The sequence below is a fragment of the Tupaia chinensis genome, unplaced genomic scaffold (assembly GCF_000334495.1).
Source record: "Tupaia chinensis unplaced genomic scaffold, TupChi_1.0 Scaffold000139_1, whole genome shotgun sequence".
Classification (NCBI taxonomy): domain Eukaryota; kingdom Metazoa; phylum Chordata; class Mammalia; order Scandentia; family Tupaiidae; genus Tupaia; species Tupaia belangeri.
In genome coordinates this window covers 841,482-856,779 of record NW_006159609.1, presented here as the reverse complement: position 1 = coordinate 856,779, position 15,298 = coordinate 841,482, and positions in this window count along the sequence as shown.

The following is a 15,298-nucleotide window of genomic DNA, read 5'->3' as shown; positions in this document are numbered from 1 at the left end:
TCCCCCCCCCCCCTGAGCCTCTCCCATTCACCCTGTCCTTTTCATTTCAGCCCTTCCTTGTCCCACCAAGTAGCTATGTCCTAAGGAAGTCTTCCTCTCTTAATGTCTCCTGGCTTTGACCTATTCATCACTACCCGCATGTAAATCTTTCTTTAAAAAGAAATTATTGCAATAGGGTGTTCACTGCTCTACTCAAAACCTCTGAACTTATATGTGGGAAGAAGGCATTCTATCTAACCTTCTGTTGAGTTGAGTTTTTGATTATATGCAGCCAAACTAAATCCTAGATGGTAAACCTTGTGTCTCAAAGGATAGATTGCCTCCCTCCCTAGCACCTCTATATGATAGGAGTTTATATGTATGTCATTTTGCTGTTGCCAGGATTTGTTTTGTAGGTTTCCTCTTTCTCTTAGGCTCTGGCTGTGAGATTAGAAGTGCATACCCCACCAGCATGTGGTGCAGTCTGCACAAGACATTTTCTATACTTGTTCAGGCAAGGCTGCATTTAATATCCAGGCTTGCACAGACAGTAAATGTTTTAATGACAGTGGAAAATATGAACAAGGCAAGGCTATGTCTTATGTTATTGCCAACCACTTTGAGCCTGGGATGTAGTAAGATACCTGTTTTTCTTACAAGAAATTTGAGCATTACTGCTGGGATCCATAGAAAGAAATGAGAAGACAGGAGCCCAGAGGAGTGGAAGTTGTTAGGGCTGTGTTCTGTTTCTGACTCTGCCATTAATTCTGCAGTCAACCTGCTCTTGCTCCCTCACTCCCTTCTAGCTCCCTTTGAATAGCTTCTCAAAGACAATCTGGGCATATGCGTAAAGGGTCTTAAATATAGACCTATCAAACAAATAGTAAGTGCCCTTTAAACAATTGCTCCTGTCCCAAAGAATCTGTCCCAAAGAAATAATCATGCAGTATTTTAAAGATAAATACAAAAGATATCTAATGTAGCATTATCTTTAATAGTAATCCAAGAACCTATCAATAGAAAATTGGTTAAACAATGTCATATCCATAAAACTTAATATTTTGTAGGGATTAAAACAATGTTCATGAAGAATACTTAATGGAAATAATGCTCAGACTATTATATTATTTGGAAAAAATTATAAAATTATTTATGTGTATATGCATGCATACATAAATTACATAAATGTGCATAAATATGCATATATAAATATATTATCACCCCAATTTTGCAAATATATGTGCATGATTACACATATAAGTGGAAAAACAATACCAAAATATGAGTGATAGACTTAATGGGTGAATTTTTATTCTTCATGCCTTTTAAAATTCTCTACAATATGCATTTATTGATATTATATCAGTGAAATTAGGACTACTTGCAGGGTACAGATGGTAGGGCACTCTATGGGATACTGGAGCCAAAAGAGATTTGCAGGTTTGGATCCTAATGACCTTGCATGCACATGCACAGCTGTAATCCTGAAAGACTGAGGGAGGATCATGGTGTGGTGAGATCTTGTCAAGGGTACTGCTTTCTGGGAAGAGGTTTGCTTTGTATACACACACACACACACACACACACACACACACACACACATACACACAGTACTACAGCAGCTTCTTTTAAAAATACTGGAAGAGTCGCTTAGGATCCCACCCACCCTGCCATATTGGAAGTGTTCAAATAGTACTGAGATTGTATGTTGCCTATAGATTTGTAAATATTTATATACCCCAGCCTCGCAAAAAACTTAGGTGTTTTTGTAAAAGAGAGTATGGATGGTCCTCAGCAAGCATGAATTCTTAATCCTTATTGAGACAATGAACTAGGTTCAATAGAAGCAAGCTAAGAGGCAGGGAAAATGGACTCCTTTCAATCATTTCCTTCCAAATAACCTCATGACCATCTTTGATTCAGAATGTTTGTTTAGGAAGAACTCAAAGAAAAGATAGAAAATTCAGGCAGAGAAAGACGGGAAGGTTTGCTATTGCTGTTTGTTTATTATTGGTTACTATTTTAGCTCTGGTTTATTTCTGAGATCTTTGCAAAACTATACTGAGAGATTGGTGCCTGCCTCCCTCACCCAGTTCACCTTTGAGAAGAGATAATTCTCTAGGCTGCTGGCATCTTCCCCAAATAAGACATAAAGCACAAATTGGCCTACATAAAGCACATATTGGCCTGTGAAATAGGAAATAGACACACAAACATACACACAAAAGCAGAGACTCCCCAGACATATCTGTTGGGCTTCTTAAGGCTTATAATGCCCTGATAAACTAAAAAAAAATTAAGAGGCACAAGGCCCTACAGCTTTCTCAGAGTACTAGAAGGCTCAGGAAATATAGATCTGTAGGCATCGAAAATGCAAGGACTCATGAGACCAGTGTTGGCAGCAGTTACCAATAAGAGGGTCTCCTTGTCAATTGAAGCAGCCTCATTTGGTGCTCCTAGTGAAAGCCATTGCCAAGTATATTGCTGGTGCTTCCTCTATTTGATAAAATGATTTTCAACCATAGCTTTACTAGTGATTCCTAATGTTGATGTTCTCCAAAGTAAGCCAACCTAGGCACGTTGGGCATGTGGACTTTTTTATCCAAAGTTTGTTTATTCCATGAGCAAGAGAAAGAACAAGAGGGACAGCACCTCCAATAGAGTCTTTAGACCATCATGCACTCTCAGTCTTCAGTCAGCCCTGTATAACGGCCAAGAGTGTTCAGTGTACTCAGGGAGGTTTGTGGACTTGAACTGGGAACCTTCTCATGTCACATTGCCCCACAGTGTCAAGTTTTATTGCTGTGCCACTATCTGGCTCCAGCATATGGTCTTAATGAACACATTTTCTAACACTCTTGACTGCTGTGGAATAAAATGTGTGAGTCTCCAAAGGACACACCTTGATTTTGTTGATAATGAGAATCCTTGGGAGAATAATAGTTCAGTTAGCTTGGTAACTTCTGAGTCACTCTGTAGTACCTCAATTTACTTTACATTTTTAAAAAGTTTATTTTTTTTTTCTATGAGAGTGAGAGAAACAGGTACACCCAACAAAGTGCTCATGCCATGATCCTGCCCCAGTCTCAGCCAGCCCTGGATCACAGGCAAGCTCACACCTCAGGCAGGTCTCTGGATGTGAAACCATGACCTTCCCATGTGTTGAGCTTCACAGAGTGTTGCATTTTACCACTGTGCCATCCTCAACCCCTGTTTTTCATTTTGTTTTGTTTTGTTAATAAAAGGCTTCACAGAGTGTTCTTCTCTACTTATGAAACTATTATAATACTAGAAATTGTCTTGAGCTATTTTTAAAGCAGTTTTCTTGGAGAATAACCATTATATTGGCAAGCCCTGAAGCTTCCCCATCTCTACTCATGTAGGGGTCATGACCTTTCAGACTCATGGCCCAGTCTCCCAGCTCCTGGTATGCAAGACTGGCATTCTTTTCTGCTGGTAGGAACTCTAGAGGCTCAGTCTAAGGGATTAGACAACCCCTTGCCTTCCAGAGAATGGGCCAAGTAAAAATTAATTGAAGATGAAAGAAATTTTCACAGTTTCAACTAAAACTAAGAAGATTACATTTATTCTAACCTTAATCACAGTAGTAGCTTTATTGCCACTTGGGTTCACAGTGAGGTCACAAGTCATAGGCAGTAATTAGGGGCCTTGGAAGAGTAAGAGTGTGTATCAAAATGCATTGTCTGCTGTTTGCTAATTAGCTAGTGCTGCCTGGCATTTATTATACAAAGAAGCTAGCAGGAATTAGGAAAAACAAAATCTGGAACACTGCACTGACAAGCATTACTGAAAAGGCTATGATTATGGTCTTAGCAAAGGAAGTGATGGTCATCTTGGCTGAGAAATGGAAATATTTATAGTAGATCCCTGGGACACACTATTCTGAGAGGCCAACTCAACTTTGTATTCATGGCTCTTCAAATTCCACTGAAAGAAAAGAAATGATTGAATCTGTCTAGTATCAGTGCTACAATTTGTTTAAATGTGATCTTAGGCAGTCACTGGGCCTCTATGAGACTTAACAATCTTTAGTAGTGAGATGGGAGCAATATCAACCATCCTCTGAGGTTGTAAAAATCAAATCAGGTAGATGAGTATTTGTAGGAAACTGAAGAGGTCACCGTAAAAAAAGCAAGTGATTTCTCACTCTCCTATCACCCACACTGTAAGTTTAAAAGAATGCTTCTGTAAGACTAAACTCTAATACTCTAATAAGACTAAGTATAAGACTAAAGGAACTTTGCTGTGTATACTATAAAACAAAGACTAAAACAATTCAATGCCATCTAAGAAAGCATCAGTGAACATAGTCAACTATAGGTGATGCCCTCTAAAATTCTGTAACACATTCTGCTTTGCATCAAATAGACTTAAGTTTAAATTATAACTCTACTAGTCACTACTTATTTTAATCTTAGAGAAATCATTGAATGTATCTTGGAGTATTTGTGTGTGTGTCTGTATATAATACGCAATTCAAACACATTCTTTTTATTTACCATTTTTTTCTATTTATTTTTGACAAAAGTCAGAATAGAAGTGAGTTTCCTTTTCCAAAGACACACTACATGTAAATACTTGAATTCGAATTTATAATTATCATTATTTATTTTTAACTGACAAGTGGATATCATATATATTTATCTTATGTAAAATATTTTGCAGTGTGAAAACACAAAGTGGCTAAATTGAGCTAATTAATGTATGTATCACCACACATACTTTTAAAATAAAGAACACTTAAAATCTATTCTCTTAGCAATTTTCAAGAACATAGTACATTCGTATTAACTATAATTACTATTTTGTATAATAGCTCTGTTGAATGTCATTGAATTGGAATTTAAGCCCAGAACCATCTGGAACTGAAGTCATTATCCTTTTCCTTAAGTAGAGGGTCATAATCAAAAGTGCAAAGCACATAGTAGGCATTTGGTAAATGCAGGCATAATGTATTGGTTAACTATTCACAATTACTAAGACAAGGAACCAACCCAAATGTCTAAGAACAGATTAATGGATTGGAAAAGTATAGCACATATACTCTATGAAATACTACTCAGCCATAAAAACAAGACCCTGGCTTTTGACAGAAAATGGACGAATATGGAAGATTTATTGCTGAGTGAAGCAAGCTAGGCTGCTATGAAGGAGAGATATTGTATGTCTCCACTTAATATATACCAACTGACCACACTCTATGGCTGAAACTGAAAGATTAGAGGATATAGAAATGTGGAAAATGGTTACAGATACTGGATACAGTATGAGAAGAGGGTGGAAGAAGGAGGAGAGTCTGAGGAAAGACATTAAGGAGAGGCAAGACATTTATGGGACACAGAAATGGATTATTATATATTAATGATAATGTGTATAGTATCCTCAACTGGACTGGTATGAAATATGTTAATGTTGGAAAATTCACTTTATGAACTAAGTAATGTATAGTGATTGAATGTATAAAAGAAATTAAAATAAAATACATTTTTTTTAAAAAAGAGCCTGGACCCTGAAGCCAAAGTGTCTGACTTTATTCTGGGACTGCATTTATTAGCTGTGTAACTATGAGCAAGATACTTAAGCTCTCTGTGCCTCAGTTTCTTCCCTGTAAGATGAAGATAAAAATGATACTACTTAATAGGTTCATTCTGAGTACTGACTTAATGCCCGTGAAGTACTTAGAATAAGTTCTTGACAAATATAAACTATTATTGCTTAATAGCAATACTTTCTGAATGTCTCATCAGTTGTCAACATAAGTGTGTTACTGTCTACATTGCAAAGAAAGATTTTAGTAACTAAAAAAATACTATTTTTGGAGAGTTACTAGAAATTTGTGAATGCTTTTGCCAATACATAAGTTACCAAAATTGTATTTTGCACTCTGAGACAAATAAGGAGTATTTTTCACTTTACCTTTTTATTATACATCCATATAGGTGCATTTTCAGGAAGCTTGACAGCCACTGCTAACACGTTATTGTATTTTTTTATTTCTATATTTATTTGTAATGTATAGTATATGTGCAGATATGTAATACAGTTAAACAATATTGTATACATAGCTTGATTTCTTTACTTTTATTTAATTTTTTTAGAGGTTTTTGCCGTGTGCTCACTTGAGAGAGTAAGAGAGAAAATGAGAACTCACTCTCTGAAGGGATGACCATATCGCTATCCCTTCTCCTCCATTCTTCTCTCGGGATTTTGGCGACACATGCACCTGTGCCTAGTGTGATTTTTAAGCCTTTGGGTCCAGAACCTAAACCATGGTTGGCTATGTGAGAGTCCAGCACCCCTATAGCTTGATTTTGTAGTTCTATTTGCTTATATAATGAGGATATCCTTAGTTTTAAATATTATGGAATACATTTTTTCAAACAGCAATAATTGATTGTCCCTTAAAATTATATTTAAGATAAAGTTCAGCAAATTATTATTTTTGAACTCAAATAGACTTTTTAAATTTAACATCACTAGTTTTACTGTATTTTTTCTTCTTACTTTTAACACATTACATATGAAGTGATACATCACAGGAAATAGCATTTTAGAAAATATCATTTCGTTTCTCAAAAGATAATAAAACATCTGTTTTTTTTTCCAAAATGAAATAGAGTAGTAAAAATAGTATTCTTGAGCTATGTAAATGGTCTTTCATATATTTTGGGAGATGCTCTAAAGTGTGAATTTTGCGAAATTCAATATGGTCTTTGAACATAATTTTTAGCATATGCAAATTGTCTACATCTAATTATACTTAGCACTTCTTATCTCAAGTGTATCAAAGCATTTCACACATCTTAATAAAGACTCAAAGTTTTTTTTTTAATTAAAGGTTTAATTTGGGGTGATATTCAACAAAGAAAGTCTACCATAAAATTTTTCTTATAAGATATTACCTGTAATTATATATGGTTACAGACTCAATTTCTTTTTTATTTTAATTATTATTATTTTTTTATTGCCAGAGAGTGCTTGTCAAAGAGATTGTAGAGAATGAAAGGAACTCCAGAAGTTGGTAATATCACAATCCTTTTTTTCTCCTTTTCTTAACTCTGTCAGGATTTTGGGCATGTACCTGATGTGTTTTCAAGTTGCAGGGCTAGGAATGGCCATGTGGGACTAGCTCCCTAAGATAGGACTTAACAGCTTCACTGTAGAACCAACCCATTCAATTTATAAACACTAAAATGAATTCTCTATTTCAATATGAATATGCAGCAAATGACATCAATATAAAAACATGTGCTTCCATTTTTTTTAACCTATTACAGTTACTTAATGAAGTAGATCTAAATAGTAATTATTCAAGTTAAACATGGTTAATTAGATAAATATAGGAGGACTTTTAAAAGTTCATAGGAAAAATAGAATTTAAGTACACGTTTCTTTTGTTGCAAAAAGAATGGAATTCATGCAGTTTTTTCAGAATATATATTTTCAATGAAATTTTTGAATACTCCCCATCAATAGCTTTAAAATCTTTACTAACTGGGGCCAAAAGGTGGCGTGATGTTTAAGGTGATGGATTCCACATGGCTGACTCAGTTAGGGTGCTAGACCCAGCGACTTAAAAGATTCACTGGGTGTGTATGCGTGTGTGCACAAAATCCTACACAGAGAATTCAGGGGAGGTGATCGCAGCATGGTCATCCCCTGAGAAATTCCCTACAAGTGCATGCACCCTGTGGTAAAAGTGAAACAAAACGAACAAAAAAAGCAAGCAAAATCAAACAAAAAATTTTATTGATTCCTCTTCTTCCTTCTACTTAAACTATTTTTCTCTGCTGTATTGTTAACTGTTAGCCCTTTTAGTTGTTATTTTGGGTATCTAACAGCTGTTAGCAGTTATACTGGTAAAATGACCATCCCAATTGGACATTATGTGGTATTTTTAGAATAAAATAAACTATCCACGCAGAAGTCTAATAAAGGAGAAAAGTATGAATCTCATAGAAATGTCTTCATTTTTAGTCTAGACTAGATTTTCAAAGTGCATATAATCTAAAGCATTTGCAATAAGGAGTATCTACTGGGATTACAGTGTAAGTCTGGAACATGAGAATTTAGTCATTAGCATGTTTACCTGGAAAAGGAAGTCAGAAAATTACAAAGTTGGAAAAACAGTGAAAGAGATGGAAGAAAGAAAGGACAGAGGAAAGGAGCAGAGTATTTTGCTTCATGCTAAGCACTTTTGCTAGCATTGTATTATTTAGCTATTAGTCTAACCCTGAAGTATAGATATTATCTCCCTTTTACAGATGAAGTTGAAGCTCAGAGACAAATAGCCTAACTTCATAATTAGCACATCTATAAGCATTTGCACTGGAGTTTAAACTCAATAGTGTCTGACTTCAATGCCTTTTTCCCCCCACACTTTATCATACAGTCATTCTCAAAACTGCTTAAAGGCTCTGAGTTTTTCTCCTGTCTGATTTACGGAAGTAGCTTTATCTTTTTTTTTTTCCTAGCTCATTGCAGAATGTCTGACACACAGTAGACATTCAATAATCATTTGTTGATGAGAACTGGCCCATGGGAAGCACAGTGGTTAAGTGTTGTGCTTAAGGGGTTAGATCCCATAGAGCTAACCACATTTCAAATTCTAGTTCTGGTAGCCTGCAAAAACAAACCTGGCACATGGAAATGGAAGAGAAATGATTGTGGTGTGACCATGCCTTAGAAAGAGATCAGTTAAGGTAATAGGTCATTTTCAATCAGAAATAAAAGGTAAAATAAAAAGATGACCAATTCTAAACTTCAAAAAATAAAAGGTAAGATTTTAAAAGACTGTGGCAAACAATGGTCTAACAGTGTATCCCTTCATACAGTTTGCTTCAAATGATGTATAGGTAGCCATCGTTAAATTGAGGACAGATGTGTGGATAAGAAAACAAAAAGTAAAGTCAAATCAGACTTCACAATTATTTCTAGAAAAGAATTTTATCCTGGAGAATATTCCATGAGTCTTTGAGAAGAATGTGTAATCTGCTGCTTTTGGGTTGACTATTGTCAAATCACTGTCAAATCCATTTGGTCTATAGTGTTTTTCAAGGTTGCTGTTTCTTTTTTATTTCTGCCTGTATGGGTGATCTATTCTTTTTTATTTTTAAAGGTTTTTGCTACAGGGCGCATACACTCACCAGGATCTTGGGCACACACGCACATGCGCCCAGTGTGAGGTTAAACCACCGGGTCTGAGACTCGAACCATGGTCAACTATGTGGGAGTTCAGCGACATAGCCATTAGGCCAACTGCTGGTCTCTGGGTGATCTATTTTTGAAAGTGAATTATTGAAATCTTTCACTGTTACTGTATTGCTGTCTGTTTCTCCTATTATATCTGTCAATGTTTGCTTTATATATTTAGACACTTTGATGTGGGAGATTTTATATATATATATTATATCCTCTTCCTGAACATTTACTCTGTTATTGTTTAATGACTTTTTTTTTTGTCTTTTATGAGTACTTTTGCTTTAAGTCTGTTGTTTCTGATATAAGTATAGAAAATATCTATCATTTTTGGCTATCATTGCATAGAATATGTTTTTCCATCCCTTCATTGTCAGTCTGTGTGTGTCACTAAATCTAAAGTGAGTCTCTTGAGACAGTATATTGCTGAATCTTGTTGTTTTTCTATTTTATGTCTTTCGATTGGGGAGTTTAACTTACATTAAAGTAATGGATAGGTAAAGACTTACTAGTGCCAGTCTGTTCATTACTTTCCATATTTTACAGTTCTTTTATTTCTTGCTTCCTCTCTTGATATCTCCCTTTTTGACAGGATGATTTTTTTTTCTAGTATGGTTTGATTTGATTTCTTTTTTAAGGGGGAGGTCTCTAGGTATTTTCTTTGTGTTTACCCTGATGCTTACATAAAACATAGTAGCCTATTTTAAGCTAGTAACAACTTAATTGTACATATTAAATACGTGTAACTTTAAGTATGACAATTATACCTCAATAAAGTGGCTTTTTATTTGGTTTGTTTTAGAGATATGGGGTGCATGCGATCACTGGAGAGACAGAGAGACAGAGAGCAAGAAATCACCCCCCAAACACAATCCCTTTTCCATCCTCCTCTTGGGATTTTGGGCATGCACACACACAAACCCAGTGTGAGTTTCAAGCTTCAGTCCAAGATTCAAACTAGGGCCAACCATGTGCAAGTCCAGTGCCTCAACCACTACATGACCTGTTGGCCTCATTAAAGTTTTATTTGTTTGTTTTCAATTTAAGACTGGTCCCATGGTACAGTAGTTGTTAGGGATTATGCAGATCCCACATGACTGACCATGGTGTGAATTCTGGCTTCATTAGCTTTACACTGGATGTGCACACATGTGCCCAGGATCCTGATAAGATGACTAACTGCAGGAAAAAGGATTATGACATGACAGGATCCCAGCGAGGGGGTGTTCTCTCCCCTTCCCTCTTTCCTTGTCAAGTGCACACACTCACCCCTCTGGCATTAAAAAAAAAAAAAAAAAAGGAGGAGGAGGAATAGGAAGAAGGAGGAAGAAGAGGAGGAGGAAGAGGGAGAAGAAGGAGAAAGAGAAAAAGGAGAAGGAGGAGTATGAAGAGGAGGGGGAGGGGTAGGAAGAGGAGGAGGAGGAATTCTAGTTTGTTTACAGAGAGATGAAACTCCCTGAAAACAAATAGACCCACTAAATTTTGAGGAAGTCAAATGGCCAAAGAAGCCATGAATCAATACTAAAAAATACCTTGACCACTCAAGGCTTCCAACCCTGGATATCCCAAATTGTCCTGAGCAGAAAAGAACAATGAAATTTGTGCAACCTCTAACAAGAAACTACTCCCCAAAACTAACTTCAGCCTTTACCACAAAAAGTAATGGAGAATAATTAATAGAGAAATAACTCCCAGATGAAGGATTCAGCCTTCAGAAAACGAAAGGTGAAAAAGTTTTTTTGAGGAAGAATTTAAGTTTAATCACAGAAGATTCTCTGTTATTTGGGGGGAGGGTGGGGAGCAGGATCTCACCATCTTTGCCTGTTTGGAAGTTCATCATTGCTATAGACTACTAATTTCAGTAGACTTTTTCTTTTTTTGACCAGAAGTTTTAATCAAAGTTATCCTTTCCCTGGTCTAATATTATAGCTATCAGATGAATATAGGGGAGCTATTTATTTATTGCTTTGAATACTGCAAGATCATCAGAGGTGTTATTTCGTCTTGATGGAGAGGAAAGAGTAGTGCCCCCAAACCACAAATAACCAGATAGGTCTGGATTTGAAGGTCAAGTTTGTCTCTTTTTATGTGGAATGAGTATCTTTCACTGTGTGAGAGAAAAAAAAATGAAATATTTGGTGCCCATAAAGGTGCAATAGAGACCGGCTAGTCATTCAGCAAACCACTTCCTATTTTTTTTTCTGAGATTACAGATTGATTATTATTTCCCACTGGTCTTCAGTCAGGTGCGGCCATGTGACCGATGTCTGGCAAGGAAAATATGACAGAAGTGAACAACCGCTTTCAGACTTAAGTCACAAAGCCAACCCACATGTGATCCTCATGCTCTCTCTTTCCATAATCTAATGGAAAAGAACAGAGATTGTGTAATCCTGAAAATGCAGGAGCAATAAGAAGAAAGGAGCTTGGGGACTTCAACTTCTAACTTGGGTGGAGTAAAGAGCCTAGGTTTGCCTTTCTTCCTGAAACAACCAATGACCTGGGCCAAACATGTGAGTCGATGGTTTTCTATGAATTAGAACTGAGACACTGAAGACCAGTCATCCCTGAGAGACGGTGAACAAAGTCAACCCTGCAACTGTTCCAACATAACTCCTGGGAAGCATTTCCAAGATGCTAAGGGAGGGGAACCCAAGCAGATTCCAACACTCCCTAAACTGAGGAGTTAAAAATAGGAAGGAGTCAAGGGGACCTAAAGCAGCTGGAGTTCACAGGACAGGCAACTAGAAATAAATAATGCTCCACAGAGAGCTTAGGATAATGAGGAAAGTTCCCCTAGGCTGCTCAGCAAACATGTTCAACTATCTGGAAAAAAATAAGTGACTTAGAGGGAAATCTACTTGAAGCTTGCACAAAGTTAGAATTACTATCTCTTCTCACCAGCAAGTCTGGAAAACCTCGTAAGTCAGGGAGTCTTGGGTAAAGCTATCAAAATAGTTGACTCACTAGTGTGACGAAATTAGCAATTATTTCCAAATTACGAGCAGAACATATTTCAAACATGCATGATAATTAGTAATAATAAATGTTGGAGGTAGTGGATATGTGTATTTCCTTGATTTGATTATTATACACTTTGTATCTATACTTATAAAAAAGTATAATTTTTCTGTGAATGGGGGAGATGGGGAGGAGAGATGGAGTACCTTCAACAGAGTCTTAAGATCATATCAGGATCCACCCACAGATTCAGCCTACCCTGGGTCACGGGCATGCATGTGCCAAGTGTACTCAGGTGGGTCTCTGAGTGCAAACTGAGAACCTTCCCGTGTACATCGTCCTCATCAGAGCCTTGTGTTTACCACTGTACCTCCATCTGGCCCCCTGTATACATGTTTCGAAGAACTACAGTGTACCCCACAAAGGTGCACAACAATTATACGTGATTTTGGAAATCACATTTGTATTATTTTCTATAAAGGCAAGTTTTATCCTAAAGGATAAAATGGTTTTTAACTAATATAACTGTATTCAGAACAAAGCTCAAGAATGTTTATGTAATAAAAAAGTAAATCTAACCCTCACCAAGGCAAATACACAATACTGGACATTCCATCGCATATTGTCAGGAATACAAAGTAGAAAAATGCCATATATAATGAAGATAAAAGTCAATACATTGAAAACTGACCCAGAACAGACACAAATAGAATTAACAAAGGTATTAACAGTAATTATACTGACTGTATTTCATGTGTTCAGAAAGTTATTTTTTAAATATTTAAAAGACTGAGCTTCCAGAAGTGGAAACTATAGTTGCTTGAAATTAAAAATATATTGTTTGATATTAGAAGCCAGTTTTGAAAGAAAATATTAGTGAATTTGAGGTTAAGTAATAAAAACTAACCTAAACACACAAAATGAAAAGAATTTTAAAAAAATTAATGGGAATATAAAAAAGCAACCACTTTGGAGTTTGGCAGTTTCTTCAAATGTTAAGTGTACACCAACCATGTGATCCAGCTACTCTGTTCCTGGATGTGTAGCCAGGAGCCGTAAAGGCATATGTTCAAAGATTTGTACCTAGATGTGTCTATCAGCTGTACTTTCAGTAGCTCAAACTTGAAACAACATAAATACCCATCAACCATTGAATAGATGATTGTATCTTTTTCTACAGAAGCTACTAAACAAGACACTTTGTTGCACTGAACATGAATAGGAGAGTCTCACTGTATCACATACAATGTGATGCTTCTTACCAATAAAGAATTAACTATGGATATGATGCATCTCAAAATAATTATTCTGAGTGGAAGAATCAGACAAAGAGTGTATATTGTATGCTCACATTTGTAAAACTCTAGAAAATACAAACTAATGCAGAATAACAGAAAGCCGAACAGAGGTTGCCTGGAATCAGGATAGGAGAATAAGGACTTGGGAGGAAGAACTGCCAAGGTACACAAGGAATATTTCAGGTACCTTCATTTTCTTGACTGTAGTGATAGTTTCATAAGTGAATATTTGTCAAAATACACCTAGCTGAGGGGACCAACAGGTGGTGTGATGGCTACGGGCAGTGGACACGCCCATATGGTCGTCCATGGTTTGAGTCTCAGGCCTGGTGGCTTGCTTTCTCACTTTCCCTCTCTGTGTGTCTCTCTCTCTGATCAAGCCTGAAATAAATGAATGAATAAATAAATAATTTAAAAATATATATATACCTAGCTGTATACTTCAAATGTAATGAAGTTTATTGTATGTCAGTTACACCACCACAAACCCATCAAAAATGTAAGGATTCTGTATTCCTGAAAGTAAGGAAAGCAATTTAGCACTTGGACTATTTCTGAGTTACAAATAAGCTCACATTGTGTCTGTGTTACTTTTGTCTGTTTCTTACATCCTAACCAATATAGCTTCCTGTTAGGACGAGTTCCAAGACTTTGTACCCTATGATATTAACCTGCGGTAATGAAGACTCTGCCTTCTTATTCATGTTCAGTGTGGCAACGTCTCTTGTTTAATAACTTCTGTAGAAAAAGATCATTTGTATTTTCCAAAGTCCCTCCCCCTGCCCCCCGAAAGAAAAAATGAATAAAGTCCCTTGCATTTTATTAGTCTAAGTTGGTTCATGTGATAATGTTGAGTGAATCAGGGTCAATGCCACCGTAGCCAAGGGTGCAGGTTATACCTTGAACAAGGCACCAAGCAAGAAGGGAGCAAGAGGGACCTAAAACTACTGCCTGCCCCATTTCCCGCACCATGCGAGCCGGTGCTGGGCCACCTTCACTGAAACTACAGGACAGCTTCCTTTTATTTGACCAGAGCCCACAGAAAATCTGCTAGATAAAATTGTCTTACAGATAAGCAACAAGATAAAAAGGGGCTATGCAACTTTTTAAAGTTACCCAGGTAGTTAAGAGTCAAGTTTTGAGCTGAAATCTATGTAACTATAAAGCAGTTCTTTTTATTATATTATGATAAACTGCTTAATATTTGATACATTATTACTATTAAATATATATTATTTGGCTATAACTGAGTCTTCGGAGGAGATTCTCACCTTTTTCTCTTTTTTCTCTTTCAATGAAGAGAACACTGAGCTACCACAGTCTCACAAAGGCTCTGGTTCTGGAGGTCAAGAAGATAGCCTTTAGTAGAAAAAGGAAAGGAAACTGAATGCTGGCTAGGGATGAGGGGAACCAGAAAATGGCTCCTATACCAAACAATCCCAGTGATATGACCGTGAGTAAGGTCATCACTCAGTTCTGATACAGTGTGTTCTTTCAGATACTCTAAGTGAAGGAATCTCTCTGACCTGCAATAGTATACAGTACAACTTCATGTTATGAAACTTCCTTACAGTATTTAGAACTCGATCTTTAATTATGATTAATTGCCTGTGTATAACAAGGCAGGCATAAAACAGAAACAAGGACTGAATTGAAGCAGGGCAGCTGGAGGTTTAACAGGACTGTAGCCATTTTGAAGTTAAGAAGGGCTTCTAATAAGATCAGGCCAAGTGCTGAGTCATGGGATGGTCGGGGAAGGGCCAGGTGAGAAAGCAGGTGTGGGTATGTGAAGTACAACAGGAATGGGATAAGTACACAGGGGAAAGTGGTTGGCTCTGACC